The sequence below is a fragment of the Mobula birostris genome, chromosome 6 (assembly GCF_030028105.1).
Source record: "Mobula birostris isolate sMobBir1 chromosome 6, sMobBir1.hap1, whole genome shotgun sequence".
Taxonomy (NCBI): domain Eukaryota; kingdom Metazoa; phylum Chordata; class Chondrichthyes; order Myliobatiformes; family Myliobatidae; genus Mobula; species Mobula birostris.
In genome coordinates this window covers 166,704,109-166,722,448 of record NC_092375.1, presented here as the reverse complement: position 1 = coordinate 166,722,448, position 18,340 = coordinate 166,704,109, and the positions used below count along the sequence as shown (strand labels likewise).

Below are 18,340 nucleotides of genomic sequence, written 5' to 3'. Positions count from 1 at the left end.
AAATATCTCACCCCTGTACATCTCATCAATGCTATCTGAGATTCTCCACACAAGAGTGGTGTGATCATGTACTTACAGATGGCACTTGAGCTGTGCCTGGCCACACAGTCATGGTTGTGGAGAGAGTAGAGCATTGGGTTAAGCATGCGTCATCGGGATTGGCCTATGTTAGTTGTCAGCGAGAAGAAGAAAGACCTGTCATCAAAAAATTTAATCTTTCATTTAGCTTTTCCAGGCCATAAATTCCATCTTAACTTTGAACAGACAAATATACAAAGGGATGTATGGTGAAGTTAAGTACTATAAGAATGTCCTTCTGCTTCAAATATTTGACATATCTGCTATTGTCTTTCATTAAAGCTCTGTTTGTATCATTTGATAAGCTAATTACGGTATAGTTAATATATCGGAGGTTACATTAATATTGAGCAATATAACGTGAAGGGTGTAGCAGCTAGGTTTCACCTGGAAAGGGTTTGAAATTCAGTCCAGGTCATCTTGTTGAAATTAAGCAGATTTCTCTGGTCTTCCAAAGCAGCTGGTAACGGAGCTGAGTATTGCACTGAATAGCATGTGTGTTTATTATATGAACACAACCTCTATAGCCAAAGCTATGACAGGTGAGTTTGGAAATGAAGATTTAGAGGATAGGTTCCAGACACTGCAAATGGGCAGAGGAATATGTAAGAGGAATACAATGTCTGAAGTTGATTTGTGTTTCTGAAATAGGGCAGCTTTACTCTGGACTTCGGCATTCAGATTTCCTGTGCTCCAAAATGCAACAAATTGATTATACGTACTGCCTGATTTCTTTCTGAAACTACTTCTGGTTAAATTTTGTGCCAGTAAAGGTGAATTTGGTTAGTACTGGGGCTAGGAGCACGAATCAGTGTAAATATCATGAAATGCAAGTAACATGAGCGAGCCGAGTAGAGTTCTGATTCTACAATGTAGATTTCCTACCATAGAAGAAGATGCCATATAACAGGACTGAGAACTTCAACTCTTCAGATGTGCAAGTGTTGTGCCTTCTTTAAGTGCTAATAAGTGATTGGAAGTTTTCTTGCAGGTTGCTAGATGTCATTGATTAGTGATCATTATGCTCTGGCCTGTTCAAAGTTAAAAGTTCAAAGTTCAAAGTAAAATTTATTATCAGAATACATCCATGTCACCACACACAACTGAGATTATTTTTCTGCACTTACAGAGGAAATGCATTTCATATATACACTTTATACAGACAGCAGGTTGAGAAGACTCTCAGGTGGATGGGCATAAATAGACTACAGAACTGAAAGTAGATTAAGCTGGCCCATTGGACCAAGTAGTCCCTGGAAATATCAATGATTCATTTAACAAAGGATTTTTTAATGGCGTCTCTCAGACTAAGCCCATTATTTTTATTTCAAAAAACTTTAATCCAGTTTTTTTATTATTTTTCTTCAAACGAATCCCTTTCTAGGTCCTCCCACATACCTTCTTCTTCTCAGCCCCTCCTCTAACCCCATATTCCATCCTCAACTTACTCCATCTTCCCTTCGCTCACACACTCCTCCCCACATGGTCCCCTATTTTCTCTTTCTCACCACTGATCCCATCTGCTCAGCATACCACTCTTCACCTTCCTTTCCTTACCAGGTTCCACAATGTGCAGCTCCTTATTGTCTCCACTGTTGATGTCTGCACCTCTCCCTCACCTATCTGACTCCATCTGTCAATCAACACCTCCTCTTCTCGATCCACCTATCATTTGCTGCCTTCCATGAAGTTGCCCAATTCAATTAGTTCTTCAAGCAGCTCTTGCTTTGCTCTAGATTCCAGTATACACAATCTCTTGCCTCTGTCTCTCTGGATATCTTTGCCTCCTATCATTATGAGTATGCTTTACTCCTTACCCAATACTCATATTCTGTTTGCACTGCCCCAGTCTTGACTTCTTCATTCTCTTCAGAGTCAACCACTCTCCCATCTTTCCTAATGCAAACAATGCAACCCATAATCCCAGCTGCATCCTTGACATTGCCATCTCAAATATCCTAGCCATGACCATTATCTCAATCACAAGGCTATTGCTGATCATTTATTTGCAGCACCAATCCCACTATTCCTTCCTGTTTACACCTCTGACAAATACCACCCCCACAAATGCCCTGCATTCATTAAAACCATGTCTCTCTCTTCACTATACCAAAACCATGAATGGTATTCGTGTCTGTTCCCTTAAGTCTAAGAGCAGATATATTGGCATTCACCACCAGATATAGTGGACCCACTCATGTACTTAAAACCTCTCTCAAAAATAAACACCTTGACTTTCCCTCGCCTACCAACCACTTACCCTTTCATGCCCTTCAAGAATTTCTGATGAAATATTCTTGCCATCACTCAAGAAGCCAAAAACCAGTTCTATGTCAATATCTGACTACAGTTCTGTCACCGCTCTTTGATTTTAGTATCTCTAGAACTTAGTATTTCAATTCACATTTGAGAGGCCTTGTTCCTTCTTCCTTTTATGAGCTTCAGAGTAATTAAAACTCTGATATTCATGTCCTGCCACACTCTATCCATCATTTCTCTGCATTCTGACACCTACTTAAACAAAGCTTTAATTCTAAATCTTATTTCCAAATTGCTTTGTTGCCACACCCATCCCGATCACTTATGCTCTTGCCTTCAGATGGCAAGGCCATAGCTCCAGCAATCCATATTTAAACCTATCCCTTTCCTGACATCTCTTCCCTCCCCTGACTCACTGGCACACTTGTGTTGTTTGGTGTCAGCTTCGATTTAATGTTTCTTTGAAGCATTTTAAGAACTTCCATTAAATATAGGCCATCCCTGTATTATGAAGGTTTGATTTATGGACACTCCTTGCATATGAATAAGCTTAAATTCAGAGTTTTAATGAATGTATACTGTACTCTTGTTTCTTACAAACCACAGAGGTAGTTTCCTCTCTCTCTCTCTCTCTCTCTCTCCCTTCAGTTTTAGTACATTTTTTTCTTATCAGTCCTTTATGTTTTTGATGTCATTCATTACAATATAGTTGGAGGTACGTTTACCATATTGAGTGATAGTATACGTTTACCATATAGTATACGTTTACCATATCGAGTGATTTGTGTATTTCACAACTTAAGAACAAAGTTGTCTGTAAAAATTGAATCTGTTACCCAGGTTGGTCTATAAAACAATTAAATTGTTATCATTTCTTGGTCTTGTGCCTATAGGTATATGCAACACTTGGTATAGGCACACAAATTCAAAAGGCTGTAATTGTAGGCCTTGAGCCAATTTATGATGTTTCTGGAGACACAAGAGTCTGCAGATGCTGGAATGTGTGTGCAAAAAAGAAACAAACAAACCTGGAGAAATTCCACATCTGTGAAGGCAAAGGGATCGCTGACTCTGCAGCAGAACTGATGTGTCTCTCAATTCCATAATAAATGTAATATTGTGCTTTGTTGTGAACTCTAAATTAGATTTACTCTGGGAGACCGTCATCATTGTGGCTATCCCTTGAGGTCGAGGATGATGGTCTTCATTCTGAAGAAGTGGCCCACAGAGCGAAGATGCCTGTGCGTGTGTTTGTTTAACGTGTACTTGATGTTGCACTCCAAGAAGCACACGATACTTCACAAATCAACCAACTGATTCTAATGGCATGGAAACCATGACGATTGGAGCTGATGGATTTGTTGCAGCCTTCATCCGCCTTCACAGCCGTTGAGTTCGAAGTAACTTTGTCCGCCTGTTCCACTGTTGAGGTCTTGGTTGGACTGTTGTTTGTCAGGGACCTCAGCCTCGACCTTACTGCCATGGGTGACCCTACCAGGAGCATAGCTCCAGACGGCATTGCTCTCAGGATCACAGGACCACACAAGCTTCTCCACCGTGACAAGGTGACAATCCACTGAGAAGTCTGGGAGATAGTTATCTGGACGTTGAACCCATGAACGCAACTTCGCTGCATTTTTATTTCTGTTTTCGTACTACTGGTCATGGGGGGGGGGTGCTAAAGGCAGACCCAAATGCAAGACACAGACATTAAAGTACTAGGAACAGGACAAGGTGTGTCAAGAAAGCAAGGGAAGTGGGGAAGAAAGGATGCTGGACATGACACAGGCCCTGGATGAGACAAGGATTCTGGGCCTGGGCTAGGACTAGACTAGAGACACGGGACCTGGATGTGGAACTGGAAACTAGGAGCCTGGACTAGGACCCCAAGCCAAAGACTGGACAAGAACCCAGAACCCGGGTCTTGACTCGGGCTCAGACCCCAGAACTAGGCGAGGACATGATGTGGCTACAGGACTGGACGAGGCTTGGGTTCTTTGAGGTTTTCCTGGGCAGGACTAGGCACAAGGACAGGACGAGACCCCAAAGCCTTAACTTGATCTTGGCAGAACAGGAACACAGGGACTTGGTCTTGGCAGAACTGGAACACAGGGACTTGGTCTTGGCAGAAATAGAACACTGGAGCCTTGGACGAGGACTGGACGCTCGGAGCCTTGGCCTAGAGAATGGGAACATGGAGCCTTGGACTTGAGAGACAGGAACATGGAACACAGAGCCAGGACCCCTCCTTGGGAACAGGACGTAGGGCCGGGACTCATACACAGAACACAGAGCTGGGACCCCTCCTTGGGAACAGGGTGTAGGGCCGGGACTCATACACAGAATGCTGAACAGGACGAGATGGTTCCCAACACAAGGTAGCAGCAAACAGCAAGACCTACCTAGCGAAGGTATGAACACAGAGGCGGTTCCCAACACAAGGTAGTAGCAAACGGCCGGACCTACCCAGCAAAGGTGAGGACACAAAGAGACAGTTCCAAACAACCACAGACAGTTCCTTATCTAAACACAGCCAGGCTCCGATCTTGCTCCGGCAGTAGAACTTGACAGCCACACAGGCGAGGATGCAGGTGAGGTTGCAGGCAAGGCTTCAGAAGGAAGGATCAGGGAAGAGAAGGGGACAGTCCAGCACATGAAACTGAACCCAGGAGCTATTTATGTAGCCAGTCCAAAATGAGAATCATGTGCCTCAATTAAGGCACACAACAGGACAAGGGAAAACTGGAAAACCTGGAATAAGGATTGATGGACCGGTCCGTGAACCGGAATACGGATTTCACGGACTGGATGACACTACTGAAGTGTTTCTTTGTGATACTTATTCATCATTCATATCTGACAATTTAAAAATGCATTGCACTTAAAAATTATATTTAATTTTCTTAAACACAAGAGATTCTGCAAATACTGGAAATCCAGAGCAACACACAGAAAATGCTGAATGAACTTTGCAGGTCAGGCAGCATCAATGGAGGGGAGTAAATAGTTGACGATTCAGATTGAGACTCTTCATCAGGACTGGAAAGGAAGTGGGAATTGTATTTCTAAGCTATATTGACTGTTCTGTTGTATATCTTACTGTACATCCTGTTTATTACATATTACTAGAATTTGCACATTGCACATTCAGCCAGAGACATAACATAAAGAATTTTACTCCTCATGTATGTGAAGGATGTAAGAAATAAAGTCAATTCAATTCAAAAAAGCTGGAATAAGAAGGTGGGGGAAGGGGAAGGAGGAGGAGCTGGCAAGTAACAGGTGAAATCAGGTGAGAGGAAAGGTAGATGGGTGGTGGAGGGGGGGATGAAGTGAGAAGCTGGGAGGTGATAGGTGGAAGAAGTGAAGGGCTGAAGAAGAGGGGATCTGATAGGAGAGGAGAGTGGATCATGGTAGAAAGGGAAGGAGAACAGGTACCAGAGGGAGTTGATGAGCAGGTGAGGAGAAAAGAAAGTGTGGGAGGGGACCCAGAATGAGTAATTTAAATGTTCTTTCTGTTTGAAAGTTCCAATTATTAAAAATACTCATAGTATTTAACATTAGTTCTGTTTCTGATTCTGGATGCATTTCTCTGGTTCCCTTTGATGAAAACCCAGCCCCTAAAGGGCTTCTTCAGTTTCATAGAGAATGTTTCCAGTATTTAGCTCCTGAAAACATTTGCTGTTTTATTTCCGAAAGAGTAACAGGAAATGCTGCCGACACCCAGTATGACAGGCAGCTACTGTGAAAAGAAAAGCAGAGTTAACAGAAAGCATAGGTTGGACATATTTTATTAGTTCTCATGAAGGGCCTTTGCCCTGAAACATTATCCACAGATGCTGCCTGACATGCTGAGTAATTTTATTCTAGATTTTCAGCACCAGTTTTTTAAATGTTTTCATTTTGTTGCTTTATTCTTTCATGTACAGAACTAAATACAGATTTCAATATGATTCTTTCACTGTTTTGCAGATACAACCATGAATATTGACCAGATAATGGGAATGATTAGTGGAGCTTGAGAGCCCTACAATGATAAATCCAGGCTGCCAAGATTCAGTAAACTTTGCAATAGAACCTCTATATCATTACCAACAGGTAAATAGTTCGCAATGCCACTAGCCAATGAAGAAATCAACGTTGAGAAATCAACACTTGACCCCAGTATCTGCAGAGTATTTTGTGTCGGGAAATCAAATATCTTTGGCACTGATCCCAAATGTAGGGAGAGGGGATCAAATCTGAGGTGGGAAACATTTATTTATTTATTGAGATAGGCCCCTCTCAACCATTGAGCTGAGCTGTGCCACCCAGCAACTCCCGATTTAACCTGAGCCTAATCATGGGACAATTTGTAACGACCAAATAACCCACGTCATTGGACTGTGGGAGGAAACCGGGAAGTGTCGGTAGCAATTGGAGGGTATCAAGGGAAAGAGTGGAGAGGGAGTGGTTGGGGCCAGGTTGGGGGGAGGCCGGAGGCTCTGTGAAAGACCAGGACTCTGCTGGTCCCACCCAGGCTCTAACCTCCCACTCGCTGCCTGGCCTCCCCAGCGCCAGGAAACCTGCACAGCAGCAGGCTTCCATTTGCATTGCAGCGGTCTGATTTCAACGTGCTACATTTTCTTGACCCTCCACAGCGTGAAATAAGGGGTCATGGGGGGCTTGGAGGCTTGCTGTCATAGAAAGGAGAACAAGGCGGGATTATCTGACATGCATTTGGCACTCTGGTGTCACACTACACACACCCCCCGACTCCGCCAGCATGCATCGTCTCCTCCCCGCTGCCTGCCTCACTAACAGTGATGGCCCCGTCCTATTGGTTGTGGGGACTTATAATCAAGGATAACCTCTCTGTTTGTTGGAAGGTACAAGTGATTAGCAGTTGGGCATATACTGATCAGATTTAGTTAATATCTTGTGATTTTGATATTTCTAACCTAGCTAAGAAGGAAACACATTTTAAAATTTAAACATACAGAAGCTTTAGCTGCCCATTTCATGTCATCAGCTGTTGATAAAGAAGTAATGCTTTTATTTAATAAGTGAAACACACTCTATTTGAAATGGATACTGATGGCATTTTTTTGGAATGAATTACAATGTTCGGTTAAAGAATTGGTTACTGGAAGAGTGTTCTTCATATTAAATAGTTATCCTCTGTCGGTCATATATTCAAGACATGGGACAATAAATTCCTTAGAGTTGGCTCTCCATTCCACGCAATCTTTGTTAAGCATCAGACTGCATAATGTACTCTACAATATGATATCTACTGGTTGATAAAGAAGCTGTTTGTAATTTCATTTTGTTGTAGACTCTGTACACCACTGTTTTTCAGTGAAGGGGTCTATTGTACTTGCAGCTATTCAAATTAAAGTTGTCTGATGTTGGTTCAAAAGTTCACACAATTCCCTGATGGGATTCTAATTTTCATTTGATTCCCTACAGCCGTGCACCAACAGTCTGCCATCTTATACAACACAAGAGGCTGATAAATAAAAGCAAATAATGACAGAATGTAGGATTATTTTCCTTACAAAAATCCAAAGGCCTCATTTTCTTCCTTGTTAAATGGGATAATAGGATGAATTTGATAATATAAGATTATATAGTTGTCTGAGGCTAGTGACAATGGGAAAAATGGATTATCCCAGCAACTGATGAATCTGTGACACAATTAGATTGCGAAGCAGTGCTCTGAGGTTTGGTCAGTTCTTGGCCTGTTCTGATTGATGACAATATCATAACTTCATCATATTAACTGCAGAGTTCACTGGCAGGTTACAGGAGTCTGATTCTGTCTTGTATTAAATTGTGACAGGAAAAAGCAACTTAACCCTTTCTCTGGCACCATAATGCCTTTGTTGTATTAAACAGTTGCATCGGAAGCATGTGGTACTTTGAGAGCTGGACTGGGTTCCTGTGCACGTGTGGCAATGTGTAGCTGGAAATATACTGGTATATCAAACGTAAGCCCGACGGAAACTAGAACCCGATTGTTTGGTGTAGCATTCACCACACGAAACAGGCCTTCCCCCACCAATAACACACAGGGCTGCTTGGTATGGTATCTAGAAGTTGTACTGCAGTAACTTACCAAAGCTTGAGCTATGACTCTGCTGGTGGTACTCAGAATCAGAACGTTGCTTGTTTGTCCAACTTCAGAGGCTTGAGCACAGTTCTGAAAATCTGAACAATCCAGCACATTTCTGAGAGGGTTAAGCACATAGCACCTAACTGAATAAGGTATCTTGGTCAAATTCTCTCCCTCTCCACAACCTACAGCTCAATTACTATATTGCTATTTGTGGTGCAGTTCTTCAGCAAATTGGTTGCTGTGATTCTTATATTGCAAAGTGAATACTCTTCAAAGTACTTTATTAGCTGTAAAGTTCTTTGCAACATCCCGTGGTCTGAAAGGTACTATATAAATTCCAGACGTTCTTTTGAAGTCTCTTTGACAACAGTTCTTACACTTGCAACCTCTATCATCTAGATGAACAAGAACAGCAGATGCATGAGAACACCCCCATTGAGTCATAGCCCACTTAGACTTTCAAATATATTGCTTATTATTTAAAGGGATACTTAAAAACTATGCTAGATCCAGGTAGACCAGGATATTTAACAGACACTGAATATTTAACAGATTTTTTGCTATTAACACGTGATGCAGTTTAATGAAATATGATATAGACTGGGCTCATAAGGAGTCTAATAAAAATGCAGGACAAGTTTGTCAATGGCAAAATTTAAAACATTATAATAACAAGAAAAAAACTAATATAAAAGTAGCATTGTTTTAATTCAATGTGTGCAACTTATGGCTGGAATATCCCTTTAAGGGGGCATAATCCAGATGGTAATTAGAATTTAGCATGGCCCTTTAAAGTCACTTGTGTTGTGAATAAACTGATCTGGTCATAAACTCCTATTAAGGGAATGGTTTGCCCATGTTGCTGAGTTTGTGAGGGTTAGGTCTATGACACTCGTAGCAATCTGCTTCCTGTCCTAATGACAGGGAGGAGTGCTTTCACATTCTTACACAGCTCAGTCGATAAATAAAAAGGATCAGGCTTTATTGGAGCTAAATGCAAGTTGTAAATCTATCTTTGTCTCACATGATAGCGCATGTTTTAGCAGTGTACTATAGTTGGTGGTGTTCCAGAGTACATACACGGATATGTATAGCTTACAGATTTATAATTTTGAAATTTGTCACTAGATTTCCCTTAGTAAGGAAATAATGACAGAAAGTATGTTGTTTTGAGGGATGGTGCAAACAATTGTCTATGATGATGATTCTTTAGCAGAATTATGGGAATCAATTACATTAATTAACTTAAAATATTATTTTGGTAGCTGCCAACAGGGTACATCAGAAATAAGAAAGTATTTACCTTCTTTAAGATCCATAATTAGTGTTGTCCCAAAGAATTCCAATTTCCACATTATGCAGGTGAATGCCAGAGATATTGTATTTTTAATTTCATTTTCTAGAGAAAAAATATTGCATTGATGCCTGATAAGGCTATCTGCTGTTAACCATGTTTCCCTTTCTGTGCCAATTGTTTGGAATCTGCTTGTGTCTGACAGTCTAATCTGTGATTTATATCCCCCTGACTTCCTCTCACGCCTATTAGAGCTGCAGGAAAGCTGCAAAGTGATAAGTGCAGTACTGCAGAGAGGAAAAAATCTGGAGTAGACATCAAATATTCATATCTTCCCTGGCCTTGAAGCATGTCTGTAGTGTTTCCTTCTTTCAATAAAATTGCAACGGTAACTGAAGTACAATTAAAAAGAAGTCTGTTCTTGGGGAATTACACAGGCACACTTCATATTCACACATGTATTCATACATACACAGCATGGTTCTAAACATGTAGAGAGTTTAAGGGGGGAAAACTAAATGGCCTAAGTTCGATGCATAATGAGAGAACATCAGAATTTACTAGATAGTTTTTTTTAGTGTAGCTTATTAATACTGTATATACTCTATATAAGTTTTTTTTTACATAATTCGGTCAGAATGCAAGAAGGAATAAACAATTCTCCCCCTTGTTTTGACTTTTCCCTTTGCTCTCCTGAATTTATTGATAGACTGCTGTATAGTTCTATAGGAAATAGTTATTCTCCAATCCATTACACAAGCAGGGATGTGTGAAGGAATCTAAATTTTTGGGATTTTCGAGAGGCAGCTGTGTGCATCCTTAATTATAAATGAGGAACACATCTGTAGCATCGTGTAATGGATTTTTGCTAGGTACTTATTGCAGAGGCTAATGCCCCTGCTTGCCCCACCTCCTTCTGCACGCCCATGTACACAGTGACCTCTATTCTCATGTGAACCCAGACACCAAAGCGATAATTTTATGAGTCTATGCTGTTAAAATATAAGGTCTCCATCAGAAGCCACTCAAGTGTCTGTTGACTGATTGAATATTTCATCTCATCTGCTGCACTTGTTGAAAAGAGCTATTAAGTGCAATAATTTAATAAGAATTAGTCACGTTATTCATTGTGCCTAATGGAATTAGTTCAAACTTTATATTTTTCTGTGCTTCCTGTTCTTGTCATTAAAATGCTAAACTGCTCCACAAGAATGTCCAAATTATAAGCATTTTCACCAAATGTTAAGAATTCTTAGTGGTCTATCATAATGCAGAAATTGAATATTTTAAGAGACTCACAGTGCTGTCATAGAGAAGCAAACCTGCAATCCATTAGGGACCCTTCTTAATTGTTTGTTAAAATGAGTAATTGATATTCTTGACATTATGTGCCAGTATCCATGAAGTGCATTTATCCAATGATTTTACTTTCAAGGCTCCTCTCCCTCTTTAGTTCCTATTTGGTGAAACATGATTGATTGGGGAGCCGGCAATGTCACTTGTGCGAATGTAAGCCGCTCAGCCCCTCAAGCTGCTCCTGCCATGTGTTAGGTCACAACTAGTCTCTGCCTTGATGCCATTAACCTGTGCTGTCTACATACCCTGTCATATTCTTGTTTAACACAACTCTATTAATGGTAGCTTTCAAGTTTTTGATTGGCAAAGCTGCTGATATATTTTTTTTGGTGCTGGGCAGGATGCACGTTCAGAGTGTACTGCAGCACTTGGCTGAAGAAGTGCTTCCTGAGTTTACTTCTGAATAGCTTACATCTAATTTTGAATCCTTGTCCTGCATTTCCTCACCAAGTAGTTCCTTGTAGCTATCCTGTCAACTCCCTTAATCATCTTCAATACATCAAATCGATGACAATCTTCTATGCCAAAAGTAAAACAATGCAAGCTGTCCTCCTCATAAAGTCTTTGTGTCTTCCTATAATTCTGGGTTTCCTCCCATCGATGCTAATGTTCCCTTGATGAGCTGTGTCCTAAAACTAAATGTGTAAAATGAATTAGTTTGCTTGTTCCTTACCAAATAAGCCAATGAGATTATCGTTGTCCGTTTGAATTGGAAGGGGGTGGTGTGGTGGCTGTTTCTTCAACTTTCTGCATCCAAAGCAGAGAGATCCAATCAAGCTGGCACATTGAGTTGTGAGTCTGGGCAACCAGGAGGTGCCCCCAAGCTAGTCCAGATTCAAGTAGCACACATCAAAGTTGCTGGTGAACGCAGCAGGCCAGGCAGCATCTCTAGGAAGAGGTACAGTCGACGTAGTGATTAGGCCTTGGGCAACATAACAAAGAGGCTCTATTCTTAGGAAACCTTGATGACCTTTGACGGCTTGTAGCTACCAAATACTTTTTAAAAAGACTCTGATTGTCAGAGACATTCTACAGTATTTAAATAAAAATAAACATGATTTAAAAAAGACCAAAAATGCAACCAGCAACTTGTTAAAATTCTAACAAAACATTAAAATGAGTATTTTATGGTAAGGTAACTTTTTCACTTCTGCTTACCTTTCTCCCTGGGGTTGGCAACAGCATTTAAATAAATGGCATCATCACCCGAATGCCAGCCTTCCCCGGAGGAAAGCTGGGCGCTCAACCTCTCCTCCAGCTCACCTTGTACTCTGTGTTTGGCCTGGCAAGTGCAGAAATTGGGGCAAACTGAGCCACCAGGGGCAGGCAATGCAATTCAATGCCAAGTGTTTGATATTTGGGTGTTGCCCGGAATGTGGATTTGCTTACATTTTCCCGTTCCTTCCAATCAGATGATGTAAATCAAGCCTTAATAGGAAAAATATTTCCCACTACATCAGAATAAGTGTAGTGGTGCGATCACTCGAATTGAGTATCATGTTCTCCTTATATGACTACAGTATACCTATACAAGACAATACGTGAAATATTGATAAATTTTCTACCAATTCCATATGAAATACCTTTGAGGAGGTCCAAGGAAAAACAGAAGAAATATTCTTCTTGGTAACTAAGTAGGAAAACTTTACTTTACTAACAGTAGACCAATCAAAGCACTTTTCAGCCATGACAGTATGACTGAGCCAAAGTTAAATCATTTCCTGGATAAAGGCAAGGTTCTCCATTATTGGGGCTGATTGTTCGCAGGTTAGTTATTACTGCTCTGTATGCAGAGAAAGAAAGGCTCGTAATAAGAGTCCTCTATTAGATGCTTTGTAATAATAACATGCAAGTGCCAGGGAGAAAATAACACAAGAGAGCTTGAGCCACTCGCCTGTGTTTAATTGATAACAAGGAGAAAGTTGCCATTCTGTTTTGTCGTTATTATTTTCATTCTCCCCAGTTCCTTTCTGCTCCCTTCACCTACCTATAGTCTCAGCTGCAAGCCAGGATGTCATCCAAGCCAATGTTACCAGAATATTTGCTTTCTTTTGAAGTCTACACTATAATGGCAGGTTTTGTTCATAGAACTATTTTCATCTACTTTCAATGAACCAGTAAATTTCCGCGAGGCCACCTTTTAGCTCTACTGCCTTACTGGCGAGGAGTTAACATTTTGACCATTAGAGATGGTGACTGTATTTGCATTTGTTTATGAGAGATTACAGCTAAGTGCTTCTGAGCAGGTGTGACCATAAAATGTACCAGGAGCTCATGCCGAAAAAAAGGCCTAGTTTGTCTTTTCTGTGGAATCACATTTAGATTAGCTATAAAGCAGGTTTTACTTTGTTTTTCGGTCTGGCGTGGCTGCACATTGAGAAGTGAAGGTCTGAGTCTGTGTTTGAAGAAATGCCTATCACACTGACACACCACAGATTTGTGTGTTGTTTGGGTGGGTGCACACAGGCAGTTTAGTTAATAAATCAGAGCAGTGCCACAAGAATGTCTGCTGTCTTCTTTAAGAAGAAAAGAATTGCATCAACTGATCACAGGAAAGCCCCAGAGTAGCTTTGTTGTTTATGTTTCAGGAATCTCTCCATTATAAATTGGAAGCATCAGACTGGTTACTTGGTTTTTCTCATTTGGAAGTGAATCCTGTCTGAGGCCTGTGATAAGATTACAAGCTGAACCACTGCTGGACAAACGATTAAATAGTAATATTATAGCCCATTTAAGTACAATCCTTCTAACTCTGATCACTGTAGCACAAAGCAGATCAGATTAATCTTTAATTCATCCATTTCTTTAAAATATCTTGTAAATACTATTTCAGCGTTTGACATTATTTGGTTTTGAAACCAGCAGCACTGAAGTAATCATCCTTCCTTGCATGAATAATTTGATTTTCATTTGTGACCAGCATGATGGCTGACCTTTGCTCTTTGGAATGGTCTCTTCGTCTTTCAGAAAGTTCACGGAAGGGTCAGACAGTTGCATTGACTTCCTCTTTGGAATGTGTGACTGTGTGTTTGTGTGTGCACCAGATTTGTGCAAGGAGACAGCCTCTACTACCTGAGGCACTTTTTGTTTCCAGAATAAATCAGAATTAGCGAGGACATCACCGTGCTGTGTTATGGGAAGCTATACATATTTCACAGTAATGAGGATTCATCGGGATTGCAAATCAAATCAAAAGGCACAATATGATTGGAAGAGACCTAATTGGAAAACCTTCCTACTCTTCAGCATTACGTCATGATTGGATACCATTTTGAAATATTCTGAGCAGAGAAAAATATCCTGCATGACCAAACAAAATTTCACATGAGGCTTAAAGTTCCCTTTTGAAACTTACAGCTTTATTAATTCTACATTTTAGTAGAAACAGATGACACTTTTACTGTCAAAAAAAGATATATAGTGCTTTCATATACTGTAATTGTTTGATGTTTTTTTCATTTATTTCTTTCACAAATGTCAGCATGGAGTGTTACAATATAGCTTATTATTCCAGAAAACACTGTTGACATTATTCAGTCACATACAGCGGCAGCCGCATCAGTCTTGATACAGCGCTGAAATGATGCAGAGAGAAATGAATTTTTCATTTATTTTCTACCAGAGCTCGGGTTCATGCCGAGGTCATGGCATCTCTGAATTGTATAAGCAGAAGGCACTGACTGCACAGAACAGGTAAACAAATGGAGATGTGAACGCTACTTTGAAACTGGAGGTACATAATAACGGGGCTGACTAGCAAGGAAGGTGTCAAAGTGATTGTAAAGATAGTGTGCGTGGATAAAAATGAGGGGGCAGTCAGTGCTTTGGGCTGTCTGTCACGTAAGCAGACTGGAGGATATTTGCCATCAGCTGGTAGGCATGTATTCCTGAAAAGAGATCTCTAGCCTGACATTAGTCATATATCATTTCAGCCGTGCCCTTTGATTACACAGAGGGCTCACGGTGTCATTAATAACTTGTATTAGACTTTTTGTCTGCCAAATGACATCTGGTCACTAAGTGACTTAACACCTAAATACTTCTTTTTGGCGATGTACCTGTGGTAAATTTATGTTGGCTTTATATTATCGAGCTGTTGGCTGCAAGGAAAGCATTATCTTTACGCAGAAGGATCAATTACTGGAAGTGGAGACATATTTAAAAGGATGTAGAAAACTCCTGAAACTCTCATGGCCTCTCATTTGAATTCCCTTCACGGGAACTAAAACCATAAACACGAGTGATTCTGCAGATGATGGAAATCCAGAGCAACACACGCAAAATGCTGGAGGAATTCAGCTGGTCAGGCAGCGCCTATGGAAAGGAATAATGGGTCTACCTTTCAGGCTGAGACCCTTCATCAGGACTAGAAAGGAAGGGGGGAGAAGACAGAATGAGAAGGTAAGGGGAGGGGAAGCAGCACAGGTCGGAAAGTGAAGGGAGAAACTCCGTGAGGGGGAAGATAGGTGGGTGGAGGAGAGGCGCCGAAATGAACTGAGAAACTATATTCTGTTTCAGCTCTTTTGTGGAAAGAAAGTCCCAATAAATGTTACACACAGAAAAAATGCTGGTGAACGCAGCAGGCCAGGCAGCATCTCTAGGAAGAGGTACAGTCGACGTTTCGGGCCGAGACCCTTTGTCAGGACTAACTGAAAGAAGAGATAGTAAGAGATTTGAAAGTGGGAGATCCGAAATGATAGGAGAAGACAGGAGAGGGAGGGATGGAGCCAAGAGCTGGACAGCTGATTGGCAAAAGGGATATGAGAGGATCATGAGCCCAGGGGGAGGGGGGAAGCCCAGAGGATGGGCAAACAGTATAGTGAGAGGGACAGAGGGAGAAAAAGGAAAGGCAGAGAGAAAAAAATAATAATTAATAATAATAATAATAAAAAAACATAAATAACGGATGGGGTACGAAGGGGAGGTGAGGCATTAACGGAAGTTAGAGAAGTCAATGTTCATGGAACTTCTGACTTCTCAAGTCAAGTCAAGTCATCACTTTTTATTGTCATTTCAACCATAACTGCTGGCACAGAACATAGTAAAAATGAGACAACGTTTTCTAGGACCATGGTGCTACATGAAACGATACAAAAACTACACTGTACCACGTAAGAAAAAACACAAAAACTACACTAGACTACAGACCTGTCCAGGACTGCATAAACTGCACAAAACAGTGCAGGGACTACAATAAATAATAATAAATAATAAACAAGACAATAGGCACAGTAGAGGGCAGTAGGTTGGTGTCAAGCCAGGCTCTGGGTATTGAGGAGTCTGATGGCTTGGGAGAAGAAACTGTTCCATAGTCTGGTCGTGAGACCCCGAATGCTTCAGTGCCTTTTTCCAGATGGCAGGAGGAAGAAGAGTTTATATGAGGGGTGCGTGGGGTCCTTCATAATGCTGTTTGCTTTACGGATGCAACGTGTGGTGCAAATGTCTGTAATGGCGGGAAGAGAGACCCCGATGATCTTCTCAGCTGACCTCACTATCCACTGCAGGGTCTTGCGATCCGAGATGGTAGAATTTCCGAACCAGGCCATGATGCAGCTGCTCAGGATGCTCTCAATACAACCTCTGTAGAATGTGGTGAGGATGGGGAGGGGGGTGGGAGATGGACTTCTCTCAGTCTTCGCAGAAAATAGAGACACTAACTTCCCTAACTTCCGTTAATGCCCCACCTCCCCTTCGTACCCCAACCATTATTAATTAATTAATTAATTATTATTATTTCTCTCTTTCTCCCTCTGTGCCTCTCACTATACTCCTTGCCCATCCTCTGGGCTTCCCCCCCTCCCCCTTTCTTTCTCCCTAGGCCTCCCATCCCATGATCCTCTCCCTTCTTCAACCTCATATCCCTTTTGCCAATCAGCTTTTCAGCTGTTAGCTCCATCCCTCCCCCTCCTGTCTTCTCCAATCATTTCATAGACATAGAAAATAGGTGCAGGAGTAGGCCATTCGGCCCTTCGAACCTGCACCGCCATTTATTATGATCATGGCTGATCATCCAACTCAGAACCCCGCCCCAGCCTTCCCCCCATGCCCCCTGATCCCTGTAGCCACAAGGGCCATATCTAACTCCCTCTTAAGTATAGCCAATGAACTGGCCTCAACTGTTTCCTGTGGCAGAGAATTCCACAGATTCACCACTCTCTGTGTGAAGAAGTTTTTCCTAATCTCGGTCCTAAAAGGCTTCCCCTTTATCCTCAAACTGTGACCCCTTGTTCTGGACTTCCCCAACATCGGGAACAATCTTCCTGCATCTAGCCTGTCCAATCCCTTTAGGATTTTATACGTTTCAATCAGATCTCCCCTCAATCTTCTAAATTCCAATGAGTACAAGCCCAGTTCATCCAGTCTTTCTTCATATGAAAGTCCTGCCATCCCAGGAATCAGTCTGGTGAACTTTCTTTGTACTCCCTGTATGGCAAGGATGTCTTTCCTCAGATTAGGGGACCAAAACTGCACACAATACTCCAGGTGTGGTCTCACCAAGGCCTTGTACAACTGCAGTAGTACCTCCCTGCTCCTGTACTCGAATCCTCTCGCTGTAAATGCCAGCATACCATTCGCCTTTTTCACCGCCTGCTGTACCTGCATGCCCACTTTCAATGACTGGTGTATAATGACACCCAGGTCTCATTGCACCTCCCCTTTTCCTAATCGGCCACCATTCAGATAATAATCTGTTTTCCTATTTTTGCCACCAAAGTGGATAACTTCACATTTATCCACATTAAATTGCATCTGCCATGAATTTGCCCACTCACCCAACCTATCCAAGTCACTCTGCATCCTCTTAGCATCCTCCTCACAGCTAACACTGCCACCCAGCTTCGTGTCATCCGCAAACTTGGAGATGCTGCATTTAATTCCCTCATCCAAGTCATTAATATATATTGTAAACAACTGGGGTCCCAGCACTGAGCCTTGCGGTACCCCACTAGTTACCGCCTGCCATTCTGAAAAGGTCCCGTTTATTCCCACTCTTTGCTTCCTGTCTGCTAACCAATTCTCCATCCACATCAATACCTTACCCCCAATACCGTGTGCTTTAAGTTTGCACACTAATCTCCTGTGTTTTCGAATCTCCCTCTCCCCCTCCCACGTTCAAACCTCTTACTATCTCTTTTTTCAGTTAGTCTGACAAAGGGTCTCGGCCCGAAACGTCGACTGTACCTCTTCCTATAGATACTGCCTGGCCTGCTGCGTTCACCAGCATTTTTTGTGTGTGTTGCTTGAAATTCCAG

General features: G+C 41.6%; 1 long non-coding RNA gene across 3 annotated transcripts in view; it reads right to left on the bottom strand.

The window, feature by feature from the left end:
* The window catches only part of LOC140198634 (uncharacterized), an 81,741-nt gene that overhangs the window by 11,355 nt on the left and 52,046 nt on the right, over nt 1-18,340 (bottom strand). The window contains exons 2-6 of one of the 3 annotated variants that reach the window (XR_011886230.1): nt 11,761-11,975; nt 9,741-9,836; nt 8,438-8,529; nt 964-1,109; nt 77-195 (exon numbers count right to left, since the gene is read on the bottom strand). This is a non-coding gene — a long non-coding RNA (uncharacterized lncRNA). Of the gene's footprint in view, nt 1-76; nt 196-963; nt 1,110-5,337; nt 6,080-8,437; nt 8,530-9,740; nt 9,837-11,760; nt 11,976-18,340 lie in introns of those variants that run through there. The other 2 variants (XR_011886228.1, XR_011886229.1) reach the window with 2 other exon arrangements.